This window comes from Adiantum capillus-veneris, chromosome 2 (genome assembly GCF_014529385.1).
Source record: "Adiantum capillus-veneris isolate H3 chromosome 2, ASM1452938v2, whole genome shotgun sequence".
Lineage (NCBI taxonomy): Eukaryota > Viridiplantae > Streptophyta > Polypodiopsida > Polypodiales > Pteridaceae > Adiantum > Adiantum capillus-veneris.
In genome coordinates, this window is record NC_140932.1 from 8,766,537 (window position 1) to 8,781,927 (window position 15,391).

The 15,391-nt window shown below is 41.9% G+C and overlaps 1 long non-coding RNA gene across 1 annotated transcript; it reads right to left on the reverse strand.

Annotated features, from left to right (window-relative positions):
* Positions 1 to 1,693: 1,693 nt before the first annotated feature.
* On the reverse strand, positions 1,694 to 3,161 carry LOC147462350 (uncharacterized). Its single transcript, XR_015189909.1, has 3 exons — positions 2,152 to 3,161; positions 1,956 to 2,057; positions 1,694 to 1,824 (listed from the first exon to the last, which is right to left on the reverse strand). It is a non-coding gene; the product is annotated as an uncharacterized LOC147462350 (long non-coding RNA).
* Between the last annotated feature and the right edge of the window lie 12,230 nt (positions 3,162 to 15,391).

Here is a 15,391-nt window from a genome sequence, read left to right on the forward strand (position 1 = left end):
AACAAAGTTATTATTATGCTCTTGTTATAAAAATCCCTAAAGAGATGTACAAGAAAGTCTGTTAGGTCTTTCCCTTGATCTTGAAAATATACATTATTTTTAAGAATCTCAACTGCCCTGGTTTATCGTGACCCATCCATATCAAATTTGTGACATTATTGTCCTCCCAACATTAAACTTTGAGTCATAAGCTATTGATCGATATGCATTTTAGAGGTTTGGCATCTATCTGGTCATACCCTTCTAATTCTAACTATTAAACTAGTGGTTCCTCCTTAGTGGTCAAGTTTGGAATCCATTTATCAACTTCCTCTATTATAGCCCTAATTTGCTATGAAACGGCCTGACCAAAGGTACATAAAGACTAATGAAAACAAATACTTGGCCTTAAGTACCAATACCAACCCATTTCAAACATCATAAATCCAATCTGGCTATTGCTCAAGCTAGTTCTCAATCACTCATGTACATTTCAACGTAATGAAGTTAGTCTTCTGATTAGTAAGTATATACAAGGACTCTTGGTCAAATTTTTTAGCTTCAATCTCGCCAAAGTAGCCAAAGGAACAATTTGCAACCTTCAAATCCAAACAACTCAATTTCAAGTAGTAAACCGTGTCCAAAAGACTTCAAACTTACTAAGCCATTTGTATGAGCTGTCTACTAGCCTTGTGAGCCAAAAAATGTCAAAAATGATTTCTTTGGCTATCAAGAGATAAAAAGTGTGCTTATTATATACTGGGTCAAAAATTCATCATTTTCCACTTTTGTTGATCACACTGGTCAAGCATGTATTTAGTAAGCCTTGAACAATTTTATGGACAAGTTTAGCTCAATCCTCCAATAATTTTTGTATCTGGCAGGTTCAAGTGCAAATCTAGTGGTCATGCAAGTCAAATGTTGTTCAAATTACTTGAAACTTCTCCCAAGTACTCTATTATTACTCTAGACCAATCCCCTTTCAAAAATGTCTAAAAGTTTAGTTTTTGGAGTTAGAGATATTAAGCGTGCTTATTATCTCTTGGGTCAAAGTGAGGATTTAAAAAAAAACTTTTTTGGCTTGTACTGGAGCAAACATAAAATGTTGGTGGAGCTCTCAATGAGGATTCGGAATTGACTCACTACTTCTTATTCTTCTATATGATCAAAATAATAGATAAGGTTAGTATGGTCTATGTGATGGGTGTTCAGTCAGTTGGCTTGAACTCTAACAATCTTCCACTTGAAGGCGAGCAAGCCCAAGTGGCCTATGTATACATCCACTACAAGAGGTTATGTGCATTTGTGACGGCTGTAGCGACGAAACTACATTGGGTTTTTTATCCCCCGACGTTGCTAAAATTGTCGTTAAGAGCGTCAAAACGAGAACATCGCTATAGGCTACACCTATAGGCATCACTATAAGCATCTCTAAATAACAACACCTATAGCGACGCAACCAGTCCTCAGTTAGCAACGTCTGTAGCGACGTTGCAGAACCTTATATAAAGACGCCTATAACGACACCCGAAAATAATTTTTTTTGGGTGACATGGCACTATTGAACATTGTTTCCAAAATAAAGCAGCAAAATTGATAGACAAAAGTATTTTGATGAAAGTAATACAATGACAAAATTATACACATCATAGGCAAAACCATTTGATGTAATAGTTACAACACAATTGTCATTATTGAGAAAATACATCATTGACCAATAGTTACAAAATTGACGTGCGTACGTCATCATACATACATGCTATGACAAAAGAAAACTAGTGCTATCTGGCTATGGCTAGATTGACGTCGTCTAATTAGACGTCTCATCACGTCAAAGCGGCGTATCTGTCAGATTCAGCCAAAAAAAAAAACAATAAGACTTTCTGTAAGTATAAACATATAATTACAAAACAATCTATTTTCTTAGCTTATCATTAGAATACAACAAATGTAAGAGAGTAAAGTGAAACACTAACCATGCCGACGTGAGAACTGAGAATGTCCATAAGGGCGTGTAAGCCCTTTCTGCCTGCATACTCAAGCTCGTACGGTGTGGGGTCACGTCTCGTCATCGACCACTGTTCAAAACATACAAAGAATACGTTATGTTAGAATTTAAAAGTACAATTATCCATAACTACCAAACCTAAAGGGCAATGCAAAAACACTTACAAAATCCGCTTCAAATAATGCCCACCCGTCGCTACTCGCGCTTTGGCTGCCTCCTTTTGTTGCTTCCACTTGTCAGCAGGATTCTCGCACGCTACTCGCTTTAAATTCTTCCAATCTTCTTTGGCCAGCCAATCTGGCATGTTCCACCCATGCTTTATTGCTTTTTGCACTTTAGAATGCTTGTGCTTGCAGTATTCACGGATTCGTACCCTTATCAGGTCTTCATTGAAGCGCTCATCCTGACTTGACACATGAAACACGTCATGCAACATGCTGATGACTCTGTCTTTTAACTCATTTGGCACTTCAGTCTAGGTGTTTAGTATGTAGTGTCAAAACACCAGAGAGCAAAGGCCGCGCATGCGCGAGATCACCTTCTTGCCATTGTCATCCAAGATGATGCCGCTGTTGATGTCGACCGAGTACGGTAAGCACTCTCGCCTGTGACACGTGAACCTGGGTGTCTAGACAGGGGTCTCGAGTGGCATATCGAGTGGCGTCTCGATGGGGGTATGGAAGACAGGTGTCTCTCCACTGGAGTCTCGGCCCCGAAGCGAGGAGTGTCGACTGGGGTGACTCCCGGAGGAGTAGCGAGTGGTGTGTGGCCAGGAACGGCTTATAGCCGCACAAAACCTGGAGTAGATGGCAATGTCGTGGTTGGTGTGGGGGCGGGCAAAGAACGGGAAGGTAAGGAGCCTCGTCGACTACGAGGCGGTGTCGAAGCATCATCAGTAGTATCTCCACAGCAGCCGCCATCGCCACCACTAGAGCGTCGGTGCCTAGAAGAATGTGTAGATCGTCTCGTCGACACCGAACTCTTGGAGCGCGTTGAATGATCCAAAACAGAGGGAGATACTGAAGGAGTGGAATGACATGACAGTGCTCCAGAGCGATGACGCTCCTCGTACCACCTCCTCTGTTGGGATGACAAGGAAGAAAGAAAATGATCATCATCCATACCTGCATTAAACACACAAATATTAAATCTTAATGATGAACGGAGAAGAAAATCTGATCAAGTTATAATTTGATTAAACACAATTTAAGTTTCTCAAGTATAGCATATAGACAAGATCGGACAAAAATCCACGTGAATACAATATATTTCATAAAAAGGAGCAAAATTACTCAAATAAAATGTTTATGGATTTAAGAGGTCTCTCTCTCATCCTCGCATAACTCAACATAACTCCCCATGTCTATATAGAGCTCTCCATTTAGGCAGATGTCCTCCATTTCATTTTGTAGATCCTGTGCATGCGTCCCATAGAGAGTAGCAGCGCCAGGCTCGTCTTGCACCACCTCAGCGGCTTCCGACTCAGCATCCTCTTCGATCTCCTCCACTAATGCCACTGTGATTGGCACATGGTAGCCCTCATACATCCATGCACTACGGGGGGATACCTCTATGACATACCACCAGTTTGATGCAAACTTTGTAGGATGAAATACCACCTACAAGAGCCACATAACTTACATGAGTGCTTCCAGACGACCAATCCTCTAAAATTGGATGTTAAATATTTACAAACTTACTTGTTCACAATGCTCGGGTAGTACAAAAGTGTCTCCAAGGTCGGTCCATTTTTTAGTTGAGTCCACCTCAAGGAAACATGACTCTCCTCTGCGCACAGTAGCATTGCAACCCTCCATGTTTATCTTGAACCATTGCACGTCGAACAAATCCACAAAAGATCCTCTAGAATCGATCCTTAAAATCTCTTGTAGCATGCCGAACTAAGTGAGTTCCGCCACCACAAGATCTGCATCAGAGGACCGTCGTCCACTAGACTGTTCAAATTTTGCCATGATTCCACAATCTTGTGTAAAACGCTTTTTGTCGATCCGTTCCACCCTAAAATGTCAACCTTTACACCATGCTTCCGTGTATGACTTATACTATAACCAACAAAGATTATGAGTGGATGTCCAAACATTTAGAAATCCACGAGTCGTACATTGCAAACTTATCTTGGTCGTGCAACCCCGAGAGTACTCCCACTCCTCCTGAGTCACTTGTTCGCCGCACTGTTGTGCGCTTTTCAATTGGTCGTACAACCATCTTAAGCTCATGAATGTTGGTAGGCTCTCAAGACCCGTTGGATAAAACATCGGTGGTCGTCTTCCTCGTCTCTACTCGATTTGTGCCCTTTGTCGCTCTTGCTTTACATCCTCATATTGTGAAATCCACTTTTGCAGCATTGGATTGTGAAGCATGCAAAATTGATTGATTTTAGCATCTAGATCTTCTGTCATTTTTTTCTCAACACCGAGATTGCACATGACAATCCCAGATATGCGCTCATCATCTATGGTTCGCCATAGCGTGTCTCGGGCTTTATCAAATCCGTCTAGCCACTCTTCAATGTAAACTAGGGACTCTGATACCAACCAACCTTCTGCCATGCTACCCTCCGGATGTGCCTTCTGATGCATATATCCCTTGAGCGTTTTCATGAAACGTTCTAAAAAGAACATCCATTTGGAATGCACCGTGCTAGCTATTTCCACCTCATCAACTATGTGAACAAGAAGATGCACTCAAATGGTTAGCATGGTAGTAGGAAAGTGTTTCTCAAACATGCATACAACCTCCACATCGTTTAGTTTGGCGTATGGTATGGAATCTACATGGATCTCCTTTTGTGAGATCCATTGCACCAACTTCGCAAGTTTGTAGATTGTGGTACGGACGTTAGGAGACAAACATCCCTCAATGGACACCGGTAAAATAAACTACAAAACACGTATAGCAATGATATTAAAGTCCACACGCGGATATGTTACACAATTCTCACTATGATATATTCCACTTCAAACATATTTGACACATTTTATGCTAGTCGTGTGACTTCAAACTAGTAAGCTTCCCTTCTTTAGTGAAACATGTTCGGAGCGAGTGCATTACACCAGTGGGCATCCGCACGGATCGAATGATCTCTTTTCCTTTGCATTTTTGGCCTGCTGTCAAAATTCATGGCGCTTTAGGGAGTTTTATCGATCCATTGGGTGCTGTCTGTGGCCAATATTTCTCCATACGATCCACATTTCTAAGGTCAATTTTGGCCCCCATAGTATTTTTCTTGCCGATGAGTTGGTTCCACAACAGATTACCCACATTCTTGAATATGTGCATTGGATCGAGCAAGTGATTGATCTCATGAGTCCAGGCCAATATGGTAACTCGTACCATAGAGAGAGTCTCTTCATCCTTGGGGGCAAACCCTCGTCACACATCTCCTTCTGCTCTAACTATGCTCGAGCAGACATCCTTGGTGGCTCTCTTCCCAAAAAGCCATCGTGTAACTCATGATTCTCTGGACGATGCGCTTGATGACCTTCGTATATTTGCGGAGAAAAACTTGAACCGCGTCTTCTTCTCTCGACAGTCTTCTCTCTAGCACAAACAAACCGTAATCCTACAGCTAGGTCTCCGCATGTTCAACCCCAGTGAAATCGAGAAACCTGTCCATGCCATCTTTCACGGCACCTGCTCTTCAAAATCTGCACTTCAACAGCTCCAAAACCACGACTCAACCTTCAAATAGGAGCAATCACATTCTTCTTAGTGGGGGCACCAGAAGATGGAGAGGGAGGAAGGGGAGCACACTCAAAACACAAACAATTTGGCTCTCTATGGCCCAAGATATACACAACACCCCAATCTACTAGAGTTCGCCTTCAAAACTCAACACAATCCACAGGCAAACCATTGTTTGCACACGACCAAATGCATGCAAGCTTCACGTCAACAATTGACAACACACCACACCAATTTTGCCCGTTTACAACCCTCACACATCACACAACACTCTCTCTTTCTCTCCCACACACACAGAGACCTGGCGAGGCACACACATCTCACACATCGGCACCAGATAGTTGGAGTAGAGCAAAGACAAGAAGGGGGGAAAGGGGGAAGAAACAACACACAATTTGGCTATGGTTTGCTTCAATTTCAACAAAAATCACTTCTTCTACAACAACCATGAAATATGCTACCACAAGCTTCATTGGCACAACATCGACGAGCACAAAAACATTGTGGAATCCTTGGCTTCACCTCTATGGAGATCTCCTCATTGAGAGCATCGGGAAAACCTCCCGAAAAACCTTTGGTTGGTGCCCTTGTTGGCTCCAAACATTTCCAAGAACTCCTGCTCCAAGAGCTCCCTCTCTCTCCTCCAAAGACAAGCCAAGAACTTTCCCATACGAGCTCCCCTCCATGGCAAAAACACGAGGCCTCCTTAAGGCATGGACAACTACCCCTATATTACGTTCAATCACCTTTTTCTATTTACGTCCTGCATGTGAAGAACTTTCTATTTTTGGCTTGGCTTGAGGCCCAAGCTTGCATGTGAGTGACCTCTTAAGTGGGGCACTGATGGCGCCGTCGATGCTCCCAATCTTTACCCTAAAAGAATATAGCTCCTGAGAGCGCGGGACCAGGTCTTTCATTGGCTACCAGGTCAACATCTCCCCATGTGCCACCCGTCGGCCATCTACCCCTGGCCAGAGTTATCATTGTTGCTCGTCAAAATCGGCGACTCCGCTGCCCTGCACCACCATCAACTCCGTCAACAGCCGGCACAGCAGCATCGCGTGCACCAAGAGCCATAGCCATGGAGCTTCTAGCTCTTTCTCCATGCCTCATTGCACACTCGGGGGCGCTCGCTCTAGCCCATATACTCTGCCCATCCACCCATGGACCCTAAATATGGGATAAATCCAGCGACACATGGCAGAACCCTGGGTAATACCTCCCATATGTTGGAAAAAAACCCTTTAGAAACTTCATGTGAACCAAATTTTCCATCCACGTTCTCTGCTTTGCAATTCCCTACTCAATAACCCAATGTTCAGGCCGTGAAATGGCAAAGAAAACTTTGGTGTCGGGCTTCAACTCCCCTAGTCCACTCTACACTTCTTCTATGCTATCTATGGAAAATTCACCTCAAGATTTTTGGGGAGAAATTGGTTTAACACCGGTGCATTTAATCAATAGGTTGCCTAGTATGTTGTTGAACAATAAGATTCCATAGGAGATGTGAATAGGCAAGAACCCTAGTTATGATAGATTATGTGTGTTTGGTTGTGAGGTATTCTCACATGTGCCTAAAGAGCTTAGAAAGAAGCCGGATCCCAACTCCCACAAATGCATTTTGATTTGCTATGGTGCTGGTGGAGAGAAGGGTTATCGACTCTAGCACCCAAAATCTTGGAGAGTTATTCATAGCTTACATGCGTCAAAGATGCACATACAACCTGTGAAAGAGGTTGAGTATTGCAAAGTGAGATTTGAGGACGTAGCCTCAAGTCCAGTAATGCAAGCAACTCGGTCTACTAGCGATGTACCTACCACTAGTAGTGCTCTAGAGAGAGATAGTGATGCTCTTGAGAGAGCATAGTCCAACAGTCAACTAGTGAGGAGATCTGCACGTGTCTCTCGTACCCTTGAGTTTTTTCATCCAGGGTTAGACTATTTCTTAGTCACTAAAACTGTGGAGAGCCTACCTGCTACCAAGAGGCTATTGAGAGGAAAGATAGCATGAAGTGGGAGCAGGCAATGCAATCTAAGTATAATTCAATTATGGGAAACAAGACTTAGGAACTTAAAGAGTTTCCAGAGGGCAAACAATCCTTGCCTTGCAAATGGTTGTACAAGAAGAAGTACACCTTGATGAAGTCCAAGCAGAGGAGTCTAGGCCTACAGGAGAGGACATGTAGGTAAGGATGCTATGCGGTGCCATGTTGATGGCTATGCTAATAAAAGTTGCTATGGAGGGTGCTATAGTGGTGCAGCAGGTACATAGTTTTGCTATGGAAGAGAAAGCAAGTTTGGCTTTGGAAAGAGACCAGGATGACGCGGTAGAGGATAATTTTCTACCTTCTTTGGCCGAGGATGAAGTGGAAGAGCAGGCATATGAAGTTGACAAGGCTAAGGTGTTGGATGGCCTTGAAGGGCCAATTGAAGAAGAAGAGCTTCATGATGCTGGATTTGAGTTCAAAGAGGATTTGAAGGAGAGTATGGAGACAATGATGGAACCAATGCGGAAGTTGGGTCCTATGGTAGATGTAGGAGATTCCTAGGTTATGCCCATGATTTCAAAAGAGGTATGCAACTCATGGTTGAAAGGCATGCTTGTAAGTGCAACAATGCATTGTGTTATGTGCTAGATCCAAGGTTCTCTTGAGATGAGCTCCACTTTACATGGTTTGGAGGGAGGGTAAGGCATGTTTATTGGATCATATGATGTGTTGGTATATCCAGGTATATTGAGGAGGTAGACCAATGTTCAGAGAGGTGAGAAGGTGCTATGGGCCTATTATGTACATGGATGGTTATGGACATGGATAAAGCACTATTGGAGATTGATACAGATGGATGGGAAAGAGTAAATCTAGGTGTCTAATCCAAAAGGTCAGTCTATGCAGGGGGTGGGGCAACCCTCTTGAGGATTAATGGAAGTAGTAGGCACAAATAAGACATTGTACATATGGTAGTGGTCTTTTTGGGTTTGCTGACGATGTTGTCTAGTTTTGCAATTTCTAGGTGAATAAATTAGTTCTTTGGTTGAACATGAATGTTCAATGAGGGGGTTGGCCAGAGATGGTGTAGCCAAAGTGTATTGACCATTGCAGAGGCCACAAGCAGTGGTATGTATGCTGACATATGCAAGGCAAATTGCTAAAGCAGGAGTGAAGGACCTGGGCAGACAAGTGGTGGCAAAGATGTATGTTGTATGTGGTTTTATAGGCATAAAGGGCTCCTAAATGGGCCATATGGGATGCCGAGTGAATATGTTTGAAAGTGCTGGTTTTTTGCTTTGTGATGTAGAGCTTGAAGTGTTGCAGCAGATAGGTCCAAATGGCTCATCAAACAGAGCTACAGGGTGCAAGATATGGCTATTTGATGCTAGAGATGTTTGCAGGACCTGGACGAACAGGGCAGATGATGACAGGCGATCAAAGCTACTTTGAAAGGATATATGTGAAGTGCTTGTGATGTGGAACACGTCTGTTGTTTCATATTGCCAATAGGAGCCACGATGTGGAAGATGTGGCCAAATGAAAGTTTGTCAGGGGCTGGTTCTAGGCCAGTTTAGTCAAACAAAGTTCAGAGGGCAAAGTTATGGTGGGTTGAAGTCGATGGAGGTTGTCAACCGAGGAGGATCTGATGTTTGTCGAATAGAGTTCGGAGGGCAAAGTTATGGTGGGTTGAAGTCGATGGAGGTTGTCAATCGAGGAGGATTTGATGTTTTTTTCTGATTTTGGTGCACGTCATTCGAGTTTGCTTGAAAATGGAAGTGCAAAGTGGAGCAAGGGAGTTGAAGCCCGAAACCGAAGGTTTCCATGGCATTTCACGGCCAGGGAACTGCAAAGTAGAGAAGGTGGATGGAAAATTTGGTTCACTTGAAGTTTTCAAAGGGTTTTTTTCCCAACACATGGGAGGTATTTCCCAAGGTTCTAAGGGTTTTTTTCACAACACATGGGAGGTATTGCCCAAGGTTTTGCTGCATGTCATTGGATTTATCCCACATGCAGGTCCATGGGTGGATGGGTAGAGTATATGGGCCAGAGTGTGGAGGAAGCTCGTTTTGGAGAGTTCTCGGCTTGTGTTTGCAGGAGAGAGGGGGAGCTCTTGGAGGAGTTCTTGGACAATTTTGGAGCCAACAAGGGATCCAATAGAAGGTTTTCCCAATGCTCTCAACGAGGAGATATCCACAAAGGTGAAGCCAAGGATTGCCACGGTGTTTTTGTGCTTGTCAAGGTTGTGCCAACGGAGCTTGTGGTAACATATTTCATGGTTGTTGTAAAAGAACTTTTTTGTTGAAATTGAAGCAAACCAGACTCAAATTGTGTGTCGTTTCTTCCCCCTTTCCCCCCTTCTTGTCTTTGCTCTACTCCAACTGTCTGGTGACAATGTGTGTGCCTCCCTGGGCCAGTGTGTGTGTGTGAGAGAGAGAAAGAGCGAGTGGTGTGTGCTATGTGAAGGTTGTAAACGGGAAAAATTGGTGTGGTGTGTTCTTAGTTGGTGATGCAAAGCCTACGTGCATTTGGTCGTGTGCAAATGGTGGTTTGTCTGTGGATTATGTTAAGTTTTGAAGGTGAACTCTATTGGATTGGGGTGTTGTGTATATCTTGGGCTATAGAGAGACAGATTGTTTGTGTTCCGAGTGTGCTCCCCTTCCCCCTCTCCATCTTTTGGTGCCCCCATTGATGAGCATCTAATTGCTTTTATTTGAAGGCGGAGTGGTGGTTTTGGAGTTGCTGAAGTGCAAATTTTAAAGAGCAGGTGCCGTGAAAGATGGCATGGACAAAAATTTTAAATTTTCATTGGGGTTGAAGATGAAGAGAACTGGCTACATGATTATGGTTTGTTTGTGCTAGAGAGCAGACTGTCGAGAGAAGAAGGCACGGTTCAAGTTTTTTCACTCCAAGTTTGTGGTAAAGCTAAAAGATGGAACAACTCATTGCAAGATGAAGAAAAGGCGGACTAAATGACTTTGGCAACAACTTTTCGACGCTAATACATGCCGGATTTGCAGATGCATGAAGTGAAGCAGAAGCTGGATTGGTCTAAAGCAAAGCCTTGACGGTGATTTTCAAGCTTTTATGTGGGAATTCAAGCCCTTTGGAGATAGCTGATGGAGGTAGCTACTACACAAATGTTGATTATTTGAAATTGAGAAAATGTTTGGATTGCCTGCACAAGGAGGCTAGAGATAAAGTCTAAGCGGATGGGCATGTGACATATGTTGAAGCTGTAAATTTGACAAGAGGCCAAACCAAGAAGATTTTGAAGAAGCGTGAAGCTATGCAGGGTTTGTTAAATACGGTGGTGCCTAGGCCAATCGTTGCAGCTGAAGTGAAGCCAAGGTTGATGCAAAAAGAAGTGCTGGTGCGAGAGGAACCGAAGGTTTTATGGTTGCAAAGCGACGGAGCGATTTCTATGCCAAAGACCCCAATTAGGGAAGCTCCAGGTATGGAAGAAGTGCAAGTGGTTCCAGACTGGGCAGAAGATGCACAAGCAGAGTGTCCTTTGCATAGTTATGAAACCTCAACGAGAATCTCATAAAAAATCCTCAATGTCAATGTAGAAGAGTGTGGTAAGCAAACTAGAGGACTCGTAGGAAAATTTGATAGAGTGTACTCTATGTGGAGATCAAATTCTCAAGGAAAATTGGGCCAAAAATAATGCGTAAATAAAAAAAGAGTAATGATTGGGCATAATATGGCATATACTACTTAAAGAAATTATTGAGTGACTACCAACTTGGTGTCAAAGCACCTATACTTGTCTATACATATCCTATGGCAAAGCCACAAATGGGGATCTCCAACAACCTAATCCACCTCACACTAGGTATCATGGCCCCTAGTGCTCGATTTCAAAAATCCTCACGCAACGACCCTCACAAAAGGTTATGCAGACACGACTAGCCGTAGTTTCAAAATGGTTTCTTTCGGACTAAGCCCCAGAAACGGTCGGGATGGCCAAAATAAGCTAAATTTGGCTCCACAACGTCATACAATGGCAGTATGCGCAACACAATGTACATTCAAAATGTAAAACTATCATTAGAAAATTGTAAAATAGGTGCTCAAACATGTGACAATGAGTATGCAAGCAAAAGCACAAAACCAGATACGTGCAGGGAGTAAAATGCTCTCAACAGAGCACAAGCACTCTCAAGTGCTAGTCACGCATAAATCATATGCATCCCAAACTCCCACCGGAATTGTAATGGATGTCATTGCCAAAGATGCTCGCAAATCTAGTGTGTCTAGAGAGCAAACCAAAAATTCACAAAACAAGAGAATAACCAAGCTCAATTTGAGCTCTTTTGATGTAGAAAATCAACTCAAAAAGCCAATATACATAGTCTGCTATCTATCTGCAACTTCTCAAATACCCTATAGCCGGTTAGCTGATATCTCTCAAATAGCTCAGAATTTGCAGAAACATTCTTCTGCAAAGTTGTAGATCTTGGAAAAATTGTCAAAAATTGAGGGGATGGGCATGAAATGGGTTGTTTTTATAGGTCAAAATAGATCTATAAAAATCTGTAGCTCTCTACCCTTGACATGCAGGCAGTCTGCCAAATGTACCACAAAATTAGCGTAAAATTTGAAAAAACCTTCAATTGCAAAGTTGTAGACTATGATGTTTTCGGTAAGGGTCCTAGGAACCAAGCTGAAAATTGACCTTTCACTCAATCCAATTTCTACTACAAAATAGTACTGAAAAATTTGTAGCTTCATTACATTCTTCGCCACGACGTTGCAACGATGCAAGACCTTCACTTCAGCTCTGATACCACTTGAAGAGTGCACAGTGCGTGCGGAGTGCAAGAGAGAAGAAGAGCAAACGTGAAGTGCTGGTGGATCTCTCAGTGAGGATTCAAAATTAACTCATTACTCTTTATTGTTCTATTTGATCAATAGAATAGGCAAGGTTAATACGGCCAGTGTGATAGGTTTTCAGCCAGTTGGCCTAAATCTTAACAACATTGACTTCCTACAATTGCATGGGAAGCAAGCAAAAAAGTTCAAAAGATGCATAAAAGCAAGATCTTGAGCACGGGATGGATGCAAGACATAAAGAAGTGGTTTGGAAGACGAGATGCATTACACTTGCTACATGATGCCTCAATAGACTCCCAAGTGAATGAAGATTTTCTATCATGCTTCATACATTACACCACCCATATTGAACCCAACTACAAATCCATGTCCTTTGTTGAAAGAGAAAATTGTACTCAGTCTTATATGCTTGAGCTTATCCCCTTGTCAACAATACACATGATTGCAGCCATTTGGGTTAGCTTCCACTCCCTTTGATGCAAGACATGCAGTCAAATCAATTGTGAACATTATGCTCACTGCAAGTTTGAGAGTCTTGAGTACCACACAATACTAGAGTGCTCATCTTTTGATCATATTTGTACTTGCCTCCATGGCATTTTTAGCCATGACTTAGACCTACAGAGTTTCCTCTCCCAACCACACTATGGGATCTCCATTGCGACGCTCATCACCACAATTTTGAAGCATCAAGAATCACTCATCAGCCGCACATATACTACATCACATGTAACTTTTGTCCCATAGGTCATATTTGACCTCCAAGGATGATAATAAAATCTCTCTCTCTTTCTCCTCTCTCTCTCTCTCTCTCTCTCTCTCTCTCTCTCTCTCTCTCTCTCATTTTCTCACCCTCTCTCTTAGGACCCACTCAACCTTGTTGTAGAGGGGGAGAGGGTGAGAGGCAGGGAGGGAGGGGAGGGAGAAAGAGGAAATGGGAAAGAGGAAGGGAGAGGGAGAGGGAGGGAGAGAGAAATAGAGAGAAGAAGAGAGAGATGGAGAGAAAAAACACAAGAGAGAGAGAGAGAGCAAGAATATTACTTAATTTTTTAGCGTTTCTCCTCTCTCTCTCTCATGTTTTTCTCTCCATCTCTCTCTCTCTCTCCCTCTCTCTCCCTCTCTCTATTTCTCTTTCTCCCTCCCTCTCCCTCTCCCTCTCTTTCTATCTCTTTTCCTCTTTCTCTCTCTCTCTCTCTCTCTCTCTCTCCACCCTCTCTTCCCCTCCCCCTCTATGGCGGAGAGAGAGAGAGAGAGATGCTCATGGTATCTTGCTACTGATGCTTGGATCTGAGAGGCTAAGGGCTCAAAACAAAAATTCTAGTGGCTATGTCTGGGGTTTTCAAACTCGATGAGAGAGAGAAAGAGGGGGGAGAGAGAGAAACAGAGTGAGAGAAAAAGAAAGAGAGAGAGGGATAGTAAAAAACAAAAGAGAGAGGTAGAGAGAAAGAAAGGTAGGGAGAGTAAAAAATGCAAGAGAGAGGGAGAGAGAGAAAGATAGACAAAGAGAAAGAGGGTTGCATTTTTAAAAAACCTATATAAGGGGGAGAGATGATTATTATCATAATTTTTTTTGTGTGGAGTTGAACAAGAAAGAATCTTAGAAGTAAGGTAAATTTTCTAATATTTTTCTCTCTATCTTTTTCTTCCCCTCTCTATCTTTTATCCTCACTCTCCGAGGCTATCAAAGCACACACATAATATTAGAATCTTGTAGACCTAATTAAACATGAAGCTATTTAACAATGGGGTTTGTTGGCTTGTAGGACAAATGTATTAGTGTTTTTCTAGCTTTGGAAATAAAGAAATGATGACTTTAAGTGGTGATCCATTTCGATCATTGTTTATTTCTTCAATGCAAAATCTTGAGTTTGAAAACCAAAGCTATTCATCGTCCTTTCACTCATTTCTTGAAGAGCTCTCTCTCTCTCTCTCTCTCTCTCTCTCTCTCACACACACACACACACACACACACACACACACACACACAAAAAAAGCTTGAGTGCTTGGTTTAAGGTTTCCTTTGTTGGCTTTGCAAAGCAAGAGTTTGTGAAGAAGGGATTTAAGCATTCATTTGATGTGAAGTATTGACTAGTGAAATTTCTTTGATATTTTAATTTATAAAGAGTCCCTTCATCTAAGAGTCTCACTCACATCGGTCCATTTCATTATATTGTTTAGAATGTCAATGTAACACTTCACTTTTTTGGCATGCTAAAGGCGTTAGTATCCATATGGGTGAACGTCGTTCAATGGTGGTTGTTTGACATGTGTCCCTTAAGAAAGATTTAAAAGTTTTGAAGAGAAAAGAATCATGTCTTTTCAAATGCTATTTCTCAAAGCTGCATTTATTTTTTGGCATGCTAAAAAAGCTTTAGAGAACAAAATATTAAAAAGAGTTAATAGGAATTTGATCCATGATGTGAAGTATTGATTCAATATTTTTATATATATTTTTTGATTTATAAAAGGTTCTTTCATTTAAGGACTTCACAAAGATACATTTCATTAAACTATTCTATTATTTTTCAATGCATATTAAATCTATCTTTTTTTAAATGTATTAAATTATTCTTTTGTTTTAAATTTTCAATGTGTTATTTTATTTTACTGCTTTTATCTTTTATTTTTTCATTTTGTTGGCTTTCTAAAAGAAGCCTTAGAGGAGAGTTGAGCTAGGCATACTTTCAATGTTTTCAATGATGATTGAGACTTACCTTAAATGTTATCTCCGTTTTAAAATATTAAATGGACCCTTTTATTCCACCTTTCATTTCACATCGTCACATGATTTCTCTTGCATTCTATTCTTTTAGAATGCTAAAGTGAAGCTTCATCTTGCATAATTTTGGTAAATTATATACATACATACATA